The sequence below is a fragment of the Ranitomeya imitator genome, chromosome 2, assembly GCF_032444005.1.
Source record: "Ranitomeya imitator isolate aRanImi1 chromosome 2, aRanImi1.pri, whole genome shotgun sequence".
NCBI lineage: Eukaryota > Metazoa > Chordata > Amphibia > Anura > Dendrobatidae > Ranitomeya > Ranitomeya imitator.
Genome location: NC_091283.1, coordinates 492724291 through 492742337, shown reverse-complemented (window position 1 = coordinate 492742337; position 18047 = coordinate 492724291).

The window sequence follows — 18047 nt, the reverse complement described above, 5'->3', positions numbered from 1 at the left end:
GACGTCTCTACAGAAACCTAAACAGCGACGCTGCAGCGATCGGCTCGTTGTCTATATCGCTGCAGCGTCGCTGAGTGTGACGGTACCTTTAGGAGTTCTAGCCCTACAGCTAAGGGTTTTACCTTGCATGGTAAACACCAGTTGAGTTAGTTGAATTCCTGCAGTGAGTCTGTTTGTTTTCCTTCCCATTTCCTCTTCCTTCAACCTTTTGAACAACTTAACAACGATATCGCTAGCTATCCGTGACGTTGCAGCGTCCTGGATAGTGATATCGTTGTGTTTGACACGCAGCAGCGATCTGGATCCTGCTGTGACATCGTTGGTCGGAGCAGAAAGGCCAAAACTTTATTTCGTCGCTGGATCTCCCGCAGACATCGCTGAATTGGCATGTGTGACGCCGATTCAGCGATGTCTTCACTGGTAACCAGGGTAAACATCGGGTTACTAAGCGCAGGGCCGCGCTTAGTAACCCGATATTTACCCTGGTTACCAGAGTAAATATAAAAAAACCCAAACACTACATACTTACAAGCAGAGCACAGCGGTGACGTCACCGCTGTGCTTTACGGCCGGCGCTTACACGGTGCAGGGAAGCAGAACGCCGGGGGACGCGACAGACACCGGAATGTAAGTATGTAGTGTTTGTTTTCTTTTTACATTTACACTGGTAACCAGGGTAAACATCAGGTTAGTAAGCGCGGCCCTACGCTTAGTAACCCGATGTTTACCCTGGTTACCCAGGGACTTCGGCATCGTTGGTCGCTGAAGAGCCGTCTGTGTGACAGCTCTCCAGCGACCACACAGCGATCGGCATCGTTGTCTAGATCGCTGCAGCGTCGCTAAATGTGACGGTACCTTTAGCTTTCCCAGTCAACCTTTTACACCATGTTCCAAATTATTATGCAAATGTTATTTTTCTCAGATTTTCCTAAATAGTCGGTGCAAATGACAGTCAGTCTAATAAAAGTCATCACCCGTTATACATCGAATCTCCAAAATGAAGAAAAACTCAAAATGCTCTGATCCAAATTATTAGGCACAGTAGAATTTCTAAACATTTGATATGTTTTAAAGAACTGAAAATGCTCATTTGTGGAATTTGCAGCATTAGGAGGTCACATTCACTGAACAAAAAAGCTATTTAACTCCAAAACATCCTAACAGGCCAAGTTACATGTTAACATAGGAACCGTTCTTTGATATCTATCACCTTTACAATTCTTGCATCCATTTAACTTGTGAGTGTTTGGAGAGTTTCTGCTTCTATTTCTTTGCATGAAGTCAGAATAGCCTCCCAGAGCTGCTGTTTTGATGTGAACTGCCTCCCACCCTCATAGATCTTTTGCTTGATGATACACCAAAGGTTCTCTATAGGGTTGAGGTCAGGGGAAGATGGTGGCCACACCATGAGTTTATCTCCTTTTATGCCCATAGCAGCCAATGACACAGAGGTATTATTTGCAGCATGAGATGGTGCATTGTCATGCATAAAGATGATTTTGCTCCTAAAGACACGTTTCTGCATTTTATACCATGGAAGAAAGTTGTCAGTCAGAAACTCTATATACTGTACTTTGCAGAGGTCATTTTCACACCTTCAGGAACCTTAAACATGACTCCACCTCCTTGCTGATGTCGCAGCCTTATTGGGACATGGTGGCCATCCAACCATCCACTACTCCATCCATCTGGACCATCCAGGGTTGCTCGACACTCATCAGTAAACAAGATTGTTTGAAAATTAGTCTTCATGTATGTATGGGCCCACTGCAACCGTTTCTGCTTGTGAACACTGTTTAGGGGTGGCCAAATGGTAGGTTTATGAACCAAAGCAAGGCTTTGAAGGATCCTACACCTTGAGGTTCAAGAGACTCCAGAGGCACCAGCAGCTTCAAATATCTGCTGGTTTACAATGGCTTTTTAGCAGTTGCTCTCTTAATCCCTTGAACTTGCCCGGCAGAAACCTTCCTCATTATGCCTTTATCAGCACAAACACGTCTGTGCTCAGATTCAGCCACAAATCTCTTAACAGTACGATGATCACGCTTAAGTTTTTGGGAAATATCTAATGTTTTCATCCCTTGACCAAGGTATTGCATTATTTGATGCTTTCGGCAGCAGAGAGATCCTTTTTCTTTCCCATGTTACTAGAAACCTTTGGCCTGCTTAATAATGTGGAACATCATTTTTAAGTAGTTTTCCTTTAATTAGAATCACCTGGAAAACTAATTATCACGTGTTTAAGATTGATTTCAGTGATCCATTGAGCCCTGAGACACAATACCATCCATGAGTTTATTTGAAAAACAAAACAATTAAATCTTTATGACACTTAAATCCAGTTTCCATAATAATTTGGAACAATAGCTAATGAAAATATCGGTTACATTTGAAGCAAATTTGCAGAAAAAATAAAAACTAGTGATTCACCAATATATTTATGGACTCAATATGGACAATCGTTGCTATAGCAAACAAAAACAGAGGCTGAACACCTCACGATAAGGCCGGCTTCACACTTGCGAGTTTTACGGACGTAAGAGCGCAGAAACTACGTCCGTAAAACTCGCAAAAAATACGGCACAATTATTCTCTATGCCCCTGCTCCTATCTGCCGTATTTTACTGATCAGTATTATACGGCTTTCTACGGCCGTACAAAATCGCAGCATGCTGCGTTTGTCACCGTACTGCGCAAGAAATACGCCAATGAAAGTCTATGGAAGCGTGAAAAATACTGATTACACACGGACAAGCAGTGTGACTTGCGAGAAATACGCAGCGCTGTTAGAGAGAAAAGCCGGTAATTCAGTGCGGTGTACAGTAAAATCACACTGACAGCTTACAGTAGAATAGGTAGAATAAATGTGTACACATAGAATAGGTATATATATGTATATATCTGCAGATCTGTAACGTCCAACGATGTAAATCCTTCTGAAGGGGTTAAAACCTTTTGCAGCAAGGAGCTTTGCTAATGCAATGCTACTCCTCGCTGCAAAACCCCGGGGAATGAGTCTAAATATAGATCAATGAGCTATATTTAGCTTCATTTGCGGTGAGGCGCCCTCTGCTGGATGTTCATAGATCGTGGGAACTTTCCTAGAAAGCTCCCAGGCTTTCTAGGAAAGTTCCCACGATCTATGAACATATATTAATATATATACATATATGTGTCTCACTGACATATATATATATATATATAGCCAATACAAAAGGAACAGCCAGACAGCACCACTGCCAGGAAGAACAAAGTGGGAACCGCTCACCTGTGTGAAGCCAGGATATCTGATCTTGGGTGCGTAGCTCCGCTGGAGAAAAGTCCATATGAAATAATGAATATATAAGAAAATAGAGCGCACTCGCCGATCATCCAGTGCAGGAATCTTTATTCAAACATCGTGCTGTACATCTTCACGACCGGGGGTGCTGTACAGAGAGTGCGGCAAAGCGGGACGATGGCCGTTTCATGCCTGGCTGGCGCTTCAACGGGTCAGTGAAGGTGCCATCAGAGACGCCGGGAGAAATAGGGAAAGGTGAGACAAAAAGCTCCTCCCCCCCACTCACTTCCCCCCGTCGTCCACTGATTACTCCCCACTGCGTGACGAGACTAACACACAGTGATAAATATTTAAAAGACATTTAAAAAACACCAAATCTATGACAGAAGATCAGGGCTATTAAGGAAAAAATGACATTAACATATACATCATCAAAATAACAATGTGCTGTAATCTGACTAAAATTAGAGTCTAGACGATTATACAGGTGCATGAGATATATTTATTGCACCTCACGGAGGAAGACGGCTAGCAATCTCAAGAGGCCACTAAAGAAAAATGGACATATCCACCCTGTCGTTAAAGCTTAAAGGGCCCATCGCGTCTGTCCGCATATTCCATCTTGCCTCTTTCCTTAGCAATATGTTATGCAAATCACCCCCTCTACTCACCTTTATATCCCACAAAATTGCTGGATGAGGCCAGAAAAAAGTTAAGCACTAATAAGGTGATAACTAACAGTCCAATAGGAAAACGATTCAATTTTTGTTTTCAGTTCAGCCCGGTTGATGGTGTCATACGGAATGCCATAAGAAGAAATTGGCACATTCTCGAGAAGGATAGAGATCTCGTAGATATAGTTAAAAGAGGCCCACTTATATCCAATAAACGTAGTACTAATTTGAGGGACGTTTTGGTACGTAACAGATTATCCAGCGATAGGAATAACTGGTTGAGTTCCAGTGCGCCCAAGGGTAATTTTCGTTGTGGACATTGCCCTTGTTGTAAACATCATGCTACGGGACGAAGCTTAAGTATTGGTTCTATTAAACATGTTGTAAACATGCTTATTACTTGCAAAACGAAGTACGTTGTTTACGTAATATTTTGTCCTTGTGGACGGTTTTACATCGGCAAAACCATACGATGTTTATATATGCGTTTTCGGGAGCATTGCAATACAATCACCACGGGTAAAGGAGTACCGCGTTCACACAAAATTGCTGGATGAGGCCAGAAAAAAGTTAAGCACTAATAAGGTGATAACTAACAGTCCAATAGGAAAACGATTCAATTTTTGTTTTCAGTTCAGCCCGGTTGATGGTGTCATACGGAATGCCATAAGAAGAAATTGGCACATTCTCGAGAAGGATAGAGATCTCGTAGATATAGTTAAAAGAGGCCCACTTATATCCAATAAACGTAGCACTAATCTGAGGGACGTTTTGGTACGTAACAGATTATCCAGCGATAGGAATAACTGGTTGAGTTCCAGTGCGCCCAAGGGTAATTTTCGTTGTGGACATTGCCCTTGTTGTAAACATCGTGCTACGGGACGAAGCTTAAGTATTGGTCCTATTAAACATGTTGTAAACATGCTTATTACTTGCAAAACGAAGTATGTTGTTTACGTAATATTTTGTCCTTGTGGACGGTTTTACATCGGCAAAACCATACGATGTTTATATATGCGTTTTCGGGAGCATTGCAATACAATCGCCACGGGTAAAGGAGTACCGCGTTTAATCAACCATGTTCGCGAGACGCATAGCGGGGACCCTAGCGTGTTGACATTCGCAGGCATAGAAAAAGTCACCCTCCCTGGTAGAGGGGGTGATTTGCATAACATATTGCTAAGGAAAGAGGCAAGATGGATTATGCGGACAGACGCGATGGGCCCTTTAGGCTTTAACGACAGGGTGGATATGTCCATTTTTCTTTAGTGGCCTCTTGAGATTGCTAGCCGTCTTCCTCCGTGAGGTGCAATAAATATATCTCATGCACCTGTATAATCGTCTAGACTCTAATTTTAGTCAGATTACAGCACATTGTTATTTTGATGATGTATATGTTAATGTCATTTTTTCCTTAATAGCCCTGATCTTCTGTCATAGATTTGGTGTTTTTTAAATGTCTTTTAAATATTTATCACTGTGTGTTAGAGTCTCGTCACGCAGTGGGGAGTAATCAGTGGACGACGGGGGGAAGTGAGTGGGGGGGAGGAGCTTTTTGTCTCACCTTTCCCTATTTCTCCCGGCGTCTCTGATGGCACCTTCACTGACCCGTTGAAGCGCCAGCCAGGCGTGAAACGGCCGTCGTCCCGCTTTGCCGCACTCTCTGTACAGCACCCCCGGTCGTGAAGATGTACAGCACGATGTTTGAATAAAGATTCCTGCACTGGATGATCGGCGAGTGCGCTCTATTTTCTTATATATTCATTATTTCATATGGACTTTTCTCCAGCGGAGCTACGCACCCAAGATCAGATATCCTGGCTTCACACAGGTGAGCGGTTCCCACTTTGTTCTTCCTGGCAGTGGTGCTGTCTGGCTGTTCCTTTTGTATTGGCTATATATATATATATGTCAGTGAGACACATATATGTATATATATTAATATATGTTCATAGATCGTGGGAACTTTCCTAGAAAGCCTGGGAGCTTTCTAGGAAAGTTCCCACGATCTATGAACATCCAGCAGAGGGCGCCTCACCGCAAATGAAGCTAAATATAGCTCATTGATCTATATTTAGACTCATTCCCCGGGGTTTTGCAGCGAGGAGTAGCATTGCATTAGCAAAGCTCCTTGCTGCAAAAAGTTTTAACCCCTTCAGAAGGATTTACATCGTTGGACGTTACAGATCTGCGGAGGGTAAGTATATTGTTGGTTTATTATGTTTTTTCTTTCACAGAACGAGGGTCTTCAGTAACTGGATTGGGCGTAGAATAAAATACTCCAACAACCATTGTTTTTATTTCATTAAAATAATTTTAAATAATGTGTTTGTGTTTTATTTAACCCTTTACTACAATTGGATTAATAATGGATAGGTGTCATAATTGACGCCTCTCCATTATTAATTAGGCTTAATGTCACCTTACAATAGCAAGGTGGCATTAACCCTTCATTACCCCATATCCCACCGCTACACGGGAATGGGAAGAGAGTGGCCAAGTGCCAGAATAGGCGCATCTTCCAGATGTGCCTTTTCTGGGGTGGCTGGGGGCAGATATTTTTAGCCAGGGGGGGGCCAATAACCATGGACCCTCTCCAGGCTATTAATATCTGCCCTCAGTCACTGGCTTTACTACTCTGGCGGAGAAAATTGCGCGGGAGCCCACGCCAATTTTTTCCGCCATTTAACCCTTTATTTTAAGAGCTAGAACGGCCAAATTTTGCAGATACACACTACTGACATTAGTAGTGTGGAATCTGCAAAAAAAATGGAGAGAAGACATGGTTTACTGTATGTAAACCATGTCTCAAATCATGTCGGGTTTTAGGAAGGAGAAAGAAAAAGCGGTAATTGAAGTACCGACTTTCAAGCTGTATAGCGCTGGAAAAAATATTAATATATATACATATATGTGTCTAATGACATATATATATATATATAGACAGTATATATATATTTTTTTTTCTTTTTGGGACACATGGATCATTTCTATAGCGGTATGTTGGTTTTGCAAGCCTGCGAGAAAACCACGCAGTACGGATGCCATACGGATTACATACGGAGGATGCCATGCACAAAAAACGCTGACACACCCTGCCTACGGAGGAGCTACGGACCACTATTTTCGGGACATTTCAGCGTATTACGGCCGTAATATACGGACCGTATTTTCATACGCTGAGTGTGAAACCGGCCTAAGAAGCAGTCCAAGGTATATATAGAAATAAATTTATTGAAAAATACATTGTGCAAGAGGTGTAACAACAACTATGAAAACACAAAAGGAAGGGATTAAAAAAACGCTCGTAGTGGTGGCCCAGAGTATCTGCCCGACCGCCCCAACGCGTGTTTCGATTGGTCCCTTCGTAATAAATAACATTACCCACATGTCTGCTTTACATTACCACAATTTTTGAAACATAAGTTTTTTTGTTAGGAAGTTATAAGGGTTAAAAATTGACCAGCGATTTCTCATTTTTACAACAAAATTAGCAAAATCATATTTTTTAGGGACCACCTCACACTTGAAGTGACTTTGAGGGGTCTATATGACAGAAAATGTCAAAAAGTGACACCATTCTAAAAACTGCACCTCTCAATGTACTCAAAATCACATTCAAAAAGTTTATTAACCCTTCAGGTGCTTCACAGGAATTTTTAGAATGTTTAAAAAAAATTGCATATGCAAATTGCCTCTTCTGAGAAAAAGAGGACTTAAACTCTATAGCGCCACCTGTTGGAAGTAGCGATCCTACAAGTCACAATCAACCCTTTAACGAGTCGTGCAATATGACTTAGGATAAAAGCCAAATCAATATCTCAATTCGCAGACACAGTGTTTCGGGCTGTTGGCCCTCGTCAGTGCGAAGCATGAGAACTGATTTGGCTAGGTGAGACGCTCTGGACTGGGGTCTAAGGGGTATCGTTTCTCCTTATGGAGAGTGACATACCATCTCTGGCTTGTCAAGGTAAGGAGGCTTATTCGCCATACAATACTCCTCTGGGAAATATAATATGCAAATTGCCTCTTCTGAGAAATAGAGGACTTAAATTCTATAGCGCCACCTGTTGGAAGTAGCGATCCTACAAGTCACAATCAACCCTTTAACGAGTCGTGCAATATGACTTAGGATAAAAGCCAAATCAATATCTCAATTCGCAGACACGGTGTTTCGGGCTGTTGGCCCTCGTCAGTGCGAAGCATGAGAACTGATTTGGCTAGGTGAGAGGCTCTGGACTGGGGTCTAAGGGGTATAGTTTATCCTTATGGAGAGTGACATACCATCTCTGGCTTGTCAAAAAAAATGAACATTTAACTTTTTTCCCCAAAGTTTTACTTCAGATCCAATTTGTTTTATTTTCCCAAGGGTAACAGGAGAAATTGGACCACAAAAGTTGTTGTACAATTTGTCCTGAGTACGCCGATACCCCATATGTTGGGGTAAACCATTGTTTGGGCACATGGCAGAGCTCGGGAATGATAGACCGCTATTTGACTTTTCAATGCAAAATTTGCTGGAATTGAGATCGGACACCATGTCGCGTTTGGAGAGCCCCTGATGTGCCTAAACAGTGGAAATACCCCACAAGTGACACCATTTTGGAAAGTAGACCTCCTAGGGAACTAATCTAGATGTGTGGTGAGCACTTTGAACCCCCAAGTACGTCACAGAAGTTTATAATGTAGAGCAGTAAAAAAAAATCTTTTTTTCATAAAAATGATCTTTTCGCCCCAATTTTTTATTTTCCCAAGGGTATCAGGACAAATTGGACCCCAAAAGTTATTGATCAATTTGTCCTGAGTACGCTGATACCCCATATATGGGGTAAACCAATGTTTGAGCGCATGGCAGAGCTCGGAAAGGAAGGAGTGCCATTTGACTTTTCAATGCAAAATTGGCTGGAATAGAGATCGAAACCCATGTCGCGTTTGGAGAGCCCCTGATGTGCCTATACAGTGGAAACCCCCCACAAGTGAGCCCATTTTGGAAAGAAGACCCCCTAAGGAACTTATGTAGATGTGTGGTGAGCATGTTTAACCCCCAATTGTTTCACTAAAGTTTAGAATGTAGAGCCGTGAAAATTAGAAAATAATTTTTTTCTTTCCACAAAATGATCTTTTAGTCCGCAATTTTTTTTCTCCCAAGGGTAACAGGAGAAATTGGACAGCAAAAGTTGTTGTCCAATTTGTCCTGAGTACGCTGATACCCCATATGTGGGGGGGAACCACTGTTTGGGCACATGGCAGAGATCGGAAGGGAAGGAGCGCCGTTTGGAATGCAGACTTAGGCCGGCTTCACACTCAGCGTATGAAAATACGGTCCGTATATTACGGCCGTAATACGCTGAAATGTCCCGAAAATAGTGGTCCGTAGCTCCTCCGTAGGCAGGGTGTGTCAGCGTTTTTTGCGCATGGCATCCTCCGTATGTAATCCATATGGCATCCGTACTGCGTGGTTTTCTCGCAGGCTTGCAAAACCAACATACCGCTATAGAAGTGATCCATGTGTCCCAAAAAGAAAAAAAAATATATATATACTGTCTATATATGTATATATATATATATATATATATATGTCAGTAGACACATATATGTATATATATTAATATTTTTTCCAGCGCTATACAGCTTGAAAGCCGGTAATTCAATTACCGGCTTTTTCCTTCTCTTTCCTAAAACCCGACATGATTTGAGACATGGTTTACATACAGTAAACCATGTCTTCTCTCCATTTTTTTTGCAGATTCCACACTACTAATGTCAGTAGAGTGTATCTGCAAAATTTGGCCGTTCTAGCTCTTAAAATAAAGGGTTAAATGGCGGAAAAAATTGGCGTGGGCTCCCGCGCAATTTTCTCCGCCAGAGTAGTAAAGCCAGTGACTGAGGGCAGATATTAATAGCCTGGAGAGGGTCCACGGTTATTGGCCCCCCCCTGGCTAAAAACATCTGCCCCCAGCCACCCCAGAAAAGGCACATCTGGAAGATGCGCCTATTCTGGCACTTGGCCACTCTCTTCCCATTCCCGTGTAGCGGTGGGATATGGGGTAATGAAGGGTTAATGCCACCTTGCTATTGTAAGGTGACATTAAGCCTAATTAATAATGGAGAGGCGTCAATTATGACACCTATCCATTATTAATCCAATTGTAGTAAAGGGTTAAATAAAACACAAACACATTATTTAAAATTATTTTAATGAAATAAAAACAATGGTTGTTTGAGTATTTTATTCTACGCCCAATCCAGTCACTGAAGACCCTCGTTCTGTGAAAGAAATAACATAATAAACCAACAATATACTTACCCTCCGCAGATCTGTAACGTCCAACGATGTAAATCCTTCTGAAGGGGTTAAAACATTTTGCAGCAAGGAGCTTTGCTAATGCAATGCTACTCCTCGCTGCAAAACCCCGGGGAATGAGTCTAAATATAGATCAATGAGCTATATTTAGCTTCATTTGCGGTGAGGCGCCCTCTGCTGGATGTTCATAGATCGTGGGAAATTACGTAGAAAGCCTGGGAGCTTTCTAGGTAATTTCCCACGATCTATGAACATCCAGCAGAGGGCGCCTCACCGCAAATGAAGCTAAATATAGCTCATTGATCTATATTTAGACTCATTCCCCGGGGTTTTGCAGCGAGGAGTAGCATTGCATTAGCAAAGCTCCTTGCTGCAAAATGTTTTAACCCCTTCAGAAGGATTTACATCGTTGGACGTTACAGATCTGCGGAGGGTAAGTATATTGTTGGTTTATTATGTTATTTCTTTCACAGAACGAGGGTCTTCAGTAACTGGATTGGGCGTAGAATAAAATACTCCAACAACCATTGTTTTTATTTCATTAAAATAATTTTAAATAATGTGTTTGTGTTTTATTTAACCCTTTACTACAATTGGATTAATAATGGATAGGTGTCATAATTGACGCCTCTCCATTATTAATTAGGCTTAATGTCACCTTACAATAGCAAGGTGGCATTAACCCTTCATTACCCCATATCCCACCGCTACACGGGAATGGGAAGAGAGTGGCCAAGTGCCAGAATAGGCGCATCTTCCAGATGTGCCTTTTCTGGGGTGGCTGGGGGCAGATATTTTTAGCCAGGGGGGGGCCAATAACCATGGACCCTCTCCAGGCTATTAATATCTGCCCTCAGTCACTGGCTTTACTACTCTGGCGGAGAAAATTGCGCGGGAGCCCACGCCAATTTTTTCCGCCATTTAACCCTTTATTTTAAGAGCTAGAACGGCCAAATTTTGCAGATATACTCTACTGACATTAGTAGTGTGGAATCTGCAAAAAAAATGGAGAGAAGACATGGTTTACTGTATGTAAACCATGTCTCAAATCATGTCGGGTTTTAGGAAGGAGAAGGAAAAAGCCGGTAATTGAATTACCGGCTTTCAAGCTGTATAGCGCTGGAAAAAATATTAATATATATACATATATGTGTCTCACTGACATATATATATATATATATATACCTATTCTATGTGTACACATTTATTCTACCTATTCTACTGTAAGCTGTCAGTGTGATTTTACTGTAAACCGCACTGAATTGCCGGCTTTTCTCTCTAACAGCGCTGCGTATTTCTCGCAAGTCACACTGCTTGTCCGTGTGTAATCCGTATTTTTCACGCTTCCATAGACTTTCATTGGCGTATTTCTTGCGCAGTAAGGTGACAAACGCAGCATGCTGCGATTTTGTACGGCCGTAGAAAGCCGTATAATACTGATCAGTAAAATACGGCAGATAGGAGCAGAGGCATAGAGAATAATTGTGCCGTATTTTTTGCGAGTTTTACGGACGTAGTTTCTGCACTCTTACGTCCGTAAAACTCGCAAGTGTGAAGCCGGCCTTAGATGGATTGGTCTGCAGGCGTCACGTTGCATTTGCAGAGCCCCTGATGTACCTAAACAGTAGAAACCCCCAACAAGTTACCCCATATTGGAAATTAGACCCTGCAAGGAACTTATCTAGATGTATTGTGAGAACTTTGAACCCCCAAGTGTTTCAATACAGTTTGTAACGCAGAGCTGTGAAAATAAAAAAAATCCTTTTTTTTCCACAAAAATTATTTTTTAGCCCCTGGTTTTGTATTTTCCCAAGGGTAACAAGAGAAATTGGACCCCAAAATTTGTTGTCCAATTTGTCCTGAGTACGCTGATACTCCATATGTGGGGGTAAATCCCTGTTTGGGCACACAGGAGAGCTCGGAAGGGAAGGAGCACTGTTTTTGTTCAATTCAGAATTGGCTGGAATTGAGATTGGACGCCATGTCGCGTTTGGAGAGCTGTTATGATAGGCAATTCAGTAACACAATGTACATAGCGATCAGAGCACATACAGTGATCTGACAATAACCCAAAATAATAGAACGAGCTCTGAGACGTGGAAACTCTGTAGACCGCAATTCCTGATCCTCTCCAAACACAACTAGAGGCAGCTGTGGATTGCGCCTAACGCTCCCTATGCAACTCGGCACAGCCTGAGAAACTAACTAGCCTGAAGATAGAAAAATAAGCCTACCTTGCCTCAGAGAAATACCCCAAAGGAAAAGGCAGCCCCCCACATATAATGACTGTGAGTAAGATGAAAAGACAAACGTAGGGATGAAATAGATTCAGCAAAGTGAGGCCCGATATTCTAGACAGAACGAGGATAGGAAAGATAACTTTGCGGTCTACACAAAACCCTAAAGAAAACCACGCAAAGGGGGCAAAAAGACCCTCCGTACCGAACTAACGGCACGGAGGTACACCCTTTGCGTCCCAGAGCTTCCAGCAAAACAAATAGACAAGCTGGACAGAAAAAATAGCAACAAATAGCAAAGAAGCACTTAGCTATGCAGAGCAGCAGGCCACAGGAATGATCCAGAGAAACACAAGTCCAACACTGGAACATTGACAGGAAGCATGGATCAAAGCATCAGGTGGAGTTAAGTAGAGAAGCAGCTAACGACCTCACCAGATCACCTGAGGGAGGAAACTCAGAAGCTGCAGTACCACTTTCCTCCACAAACGGAAGCTCCCAGAGAGAATCAGCCGAAGTACCACTTGTGACCACAGGAGTGAACTCTGCCACAGAATTCACAACAGTACCCCCCCTTGAGGAGGGGTCACCGAACCCTCACCAGAGCCCCCAGGCCGACCAGGATGAGCCACATGAAAGGCACGAACAAGATCGGGAGCATGGACATCAGAGGCAAAAACCCAGGAATTATCTTCCTGAGCATAACCCTTCCATTTAACCAGATACTGGAGTTTCCGTCTTGAAACACGAGAATCCAAAATCTTCTCCACAATATACTCCAATTCCCCCTCCACCAAAACCGGGGCAGGAGGCTCAACAGATGGGACCATAGGTGCCACGTATCTCCGCAACAATGACCTATGGAATACGTTATGTATGGAAAAAGAATCTGGAAGGGTCAGACGAAAAGACACAGGATTAAGAACCTCAGAAATCCTATACGGACCAATAAAACGAGGTTTAAACTTAGGAGAGGAAACCTTCATAGGAATATGACGAGAAGATAACCAAACCAGATCCCCAACACGAAGTCGGGGATCCACACGGCGTCTGCGATTAGCGAAAAGTTGAGCCTTCTCCTGGGACAAGGTCAAATTGTCCACTACCTGAGTCCAAATCTGCTGCAACCTGTCCACCACAGTATCCACACCAGGACAGTCCGAAGACTCAACCTGTCCTGAAGAGAAACGAGGATGGAACCCAGAATTGCAGAAAAACGGCGAAACCAAGGTAGCCGAGCTGGCCCGATTATTAAGGGCGAACTCAGCCAAAGGCAAAAAGGACACCCAGTCATCCTGATCAGCAGAAACAAAGCATCTCAGATATGTTTCCAAGGTCTGATTGGTTCGTTCGGTCTGGCCATTAGTCTGAGGATGGAAAGCCGAGGAAAAAGACAAGTCAATGCCCATCCTACCACAAAAGGCTCGCCAAAACCTCGAAACAAACTGGGAACCTCTGTCAGAAACAATATTCTCTGGAATGCCATGCAAACGAACCACATGCTGGAAGAACAAAGGCACCAAATCAGAAGAGGAAGGCAATTTAGACAAGGGTACCAGATGGACCATCTTAGAAAAGCGATCACAGACCACCCAAATGACTGACATCTTTTGAGAAACGGGAAGGTCAGAAATAAAATCCATAGAGATATGTGTCCAAGGCCTTTTCGGGACCGGCAAGGGCAAAAGCAACCCACTGGCACGAGAACAGCAGGGCTTAGCCCGAGCACAAATCCCACAGGACTGCACAAAAGTACGCACATCCCGCGACAGAGAGGGCCACCAAAAGGATCTAGCCACTAACTCTCTGGTACCAAAGATTCCAGGATGACCAGCCAACACCGAACAATGAAGTTCAGAGATAACTCTATTCGTCCACCTATCAGGGACAAACAGTTTCTCCGCTGGGCAACGATCAGGTTTATTAGCCTGAAATTTTTGCAGCACCCGCCGCAAATCAGGGGAGATGGCAGACACAATTACTCCTTCCTTGAGGATACCCGCCGGCTCAGATAAACCCGGAGAGTCGGGCACAAAACTCCTAGACAGAGCATCCGCCTTCACATTTTTAGAGCCCGGAAGGTACGAAATCACAAAGTCAAAACGGGCAAAAAACAACGACCAACGAGCTTGTCTAGGATTCAAGCGCTTGGCAGACTCGAGATAAGTCAAGTTCTTATGATCAGTCAATACCACCACGCGATGCTTAGCTCCTTCAAGCCAATGACGCCACTCCTCGAATGCCCACTTCATGGCCAGCAACTCTCGGTTGCCCACATCATAATTTCGCTCAGCAGGCGAAAACTTCCTGGAAAAGAAAGCGCATGGTTTCATCACTGAGCAACCAGAACCTCTCTGTGACAAAACAGCCCCTGCTCCAATCTCAGAAGCATCAACCTCGACCTGGAACGGAAGAGAAACATCTGGTTGACACAACACAGGGGCAGAAGAAAAACGACGCTTCAACTCTTGAAAAGCTTCCACAGCAGCAGAAGACCAATTGACCAAATCAGCACCCTTCTTGGTCAAATCGGTCAATGGTTTGGCAACACTAGAAAAATTGCAGATGAAGCGACGATAAAAATTAGCAAAGCCCAGGAACTTTTGCAGACTTTTCAGAGATGTCGGCTGAGTCCAATCATGGATGGCTTGGACCTTAACCGGATCCATTTCGATAGTAGAAGGGGAAAAGATGAACCCCAAAAATGAAACCTTCTGCACACCAAAGAGACACTTTGATCCCTTCACAAACAAAGAATTAGCACGCAGGACCTGAAAAACCGTTCTGACCTGCTTCACATGAGACTCCCAATCATCCGAGAAGATCAAAATGTCATCCAAGTACACAATCAGGAATTTATCCAGGTACTCACGGAAGATGTCATGCATAAAGGATTGAAACACTGATGGAGCATTGGCAAGTCCGAACGGCATCACTAGATACTCAAAATGACCCTCGGGCGTATTAAATGCAGTTTTCCATTCATCGCCTTGCCTGATTCTCACCAGATTATACGCACCACGAAGATCTATCTTAGTGAACCAACTAGCCCCCTTAATCCGAGCAAACAAATCAGATAACAATGGCAAGGGGTACTGAAATTTAACAGTGATCTTATTAAGAAGGCGGTAATCTATACACGGTCTCAGCGAACCATCCTTCTTGGCCACAAAAAAGAACCCTGCTCCCAATGGCGACGACGACGGGCGAATATGCCCCTTCTCCAGGGATTCCTTCACATAACTGCGCATAGCGGTGTGCTCAGGCACGGATAAATTAAACAGTCGACCTTTTGGGAATTTACTACCAGGAATCAAATTGATAGCACAATCACAATCCCTATGCGGAGGCAGGGCATCGGACTTGGGCTCATCAAATACATCCCGGTAATCAGACAAGAACTCTGGAACCTCAGAAGGGGTGGATGACGAAATTGACAGAAATGGAACATCACCATGTACCCCCTGACAACCCCAGCTGGACACCAACATGGAATTCCAATCCAATACTGGATTATGGGCTTGTAGCCATGGCAACCCCAACACGACCACATCATGCAGATTATGCAACACCAGAAAGCGAATAACCTCCTGATGTGCAGGAGCCATGCACATGGTCAGCTGGGTCCAGTATTGAGGCTTATTCTTGGCCAAAGGTGTAGCATCAATTCCTCTCAATGGAATAGGACACTGCAAGGGCTCCAATAAAAACCCACAACGTTTAGCATAATCCAAGTCCATCAAATTCAGGGCAGCGCCTGAATCCACAAACGCCATGACAGAATACGACAAGGAGCATATCCAGGTAACGGACAGAAGAAATTTTGACTGTACAGTACCAATGGCGGCAGACCTAGCGAACCGCTTAGTGCGCTTAGGACAATCAGAGATAGTATGAGTGGAATCACCACAGTAGAAACACAGCCCATTCAAACGTCTGTGTTCTTGCCGTTCAACTCTGGTCATAGTCCTATCGCACTGCATAGGCTCAGGTTTAATCTCAGGTAATACCGCCAAATGGTACACAGATTTACGCTCACGCAAGCGTCGACCGATCTGAATGGCCAAAGACATAGACTCATTAAAACCAGCGGGCATAGGAAATCCCACCATGACATCCTTAATGGCTTCAGAGAGACCCTTTCTGAAAATGGCTGCAAGCGCAGATTCATTCCATTGAGTGAGCACGGACCATTTTCTAAATTTCTGGCAATATAGCTCTATCTCATCCTGAGCCTGACAAAGAGCCAGCAAATTTTTTTCTGCCTGATCTACTGAATTAGGCTCATCGTACAGCAATCCAAGCGCCAGGAAAAACGCATCGATATCACTCAATGCAGGATCTCCTGACGCAAGAGAAAATGCCCAGTCCTGAGGGTCGCCACGCAAAAAAGAAATGACGATCCTAACCTGTTGCGCTGGGTCACCAGAGGAGCGAGGTTTCAAAGCCAGAAACAGTTTACAATTATTCTTGAAACTCAGAAATTTAGTTCTATCTCCAAAAAACAAATCTGGAATAGGAATTCTCGGTTCTAACAAAGAATTCTGAACCCCAAAATTTTGAATATCTCGAACTCTTGCCGTGAGCTGATCTACACATGAAGACAGACCTTTAATGTCCATTGTAACACCTGTGTCCTGAACCACCCAAATGTCTAGGGGAAAAAAAAGACAAATCACAGTGCAAAGGAAAAAAAATGGTCTCAGAACTTCTTTTTTCCCTCTATTGAGAATCATTAGTACTTTTGGCTTCCTGTACTGTTATGATAGGCAATTCATTAACACAATGTACATAGCGATCAGAGCACATACAGTGATCTGACAATAACCCAAAATAATAGAACGAGCTCTGAGACGTGGAATCTCTGTAGACCGCAATTCCTGATCCTCTCCAAACACAACTAGAGGCAGCTGTGGATTGCGCCTAACGCTCCCTATGCAACTCGGCACAGCCTGAGAAACTAACTAGCCTGAAGATAGAAAAATAAGCCTACCTTGCCTCAGAGAAATACCCCAAAGGAAAAGGCAGCCCCCCACATATAATGACTGTGAGTAAGATGAAAAGACAAACGTAGGGATGAAATAGATTCAGCAAAGTGAGGCCCGATATTCTAGACAGAACGAGGATAGGAAAGATAACTTTGCGGTCTACACAAAACCCTAAAGAAAACCACGCAAAGGGGGCAAAAAGACCCTTCGTACCGAACTAACGGCACGGAGGTACACCCTTTGCGTCCCACAGCTTCCAGCAAAACAAATAGACAAGCTGGACAGAAAAAATAGCAACAAATAGCAAAGAAGCACTTAGCTATGCAGAGCAGCAGGCCACAGGAATGATCCAGAGAAACAAAAGTCCAACACTGGAACATTGACAGGAAGCATGGATCAAAGCATCAGGTGGAGTTAAGTAGAGAAGCAGCTAACGACCTCACCAGATCACCTGAGGGAGGAAACTCAGAAGCTGCAGTACCACTTTCCTCCACAAACGGAAGCTCCCAGAGAGAATCAGCCGAAGTACCACTTGTGACCACAGGAGTGAACTCTGCCACAGAA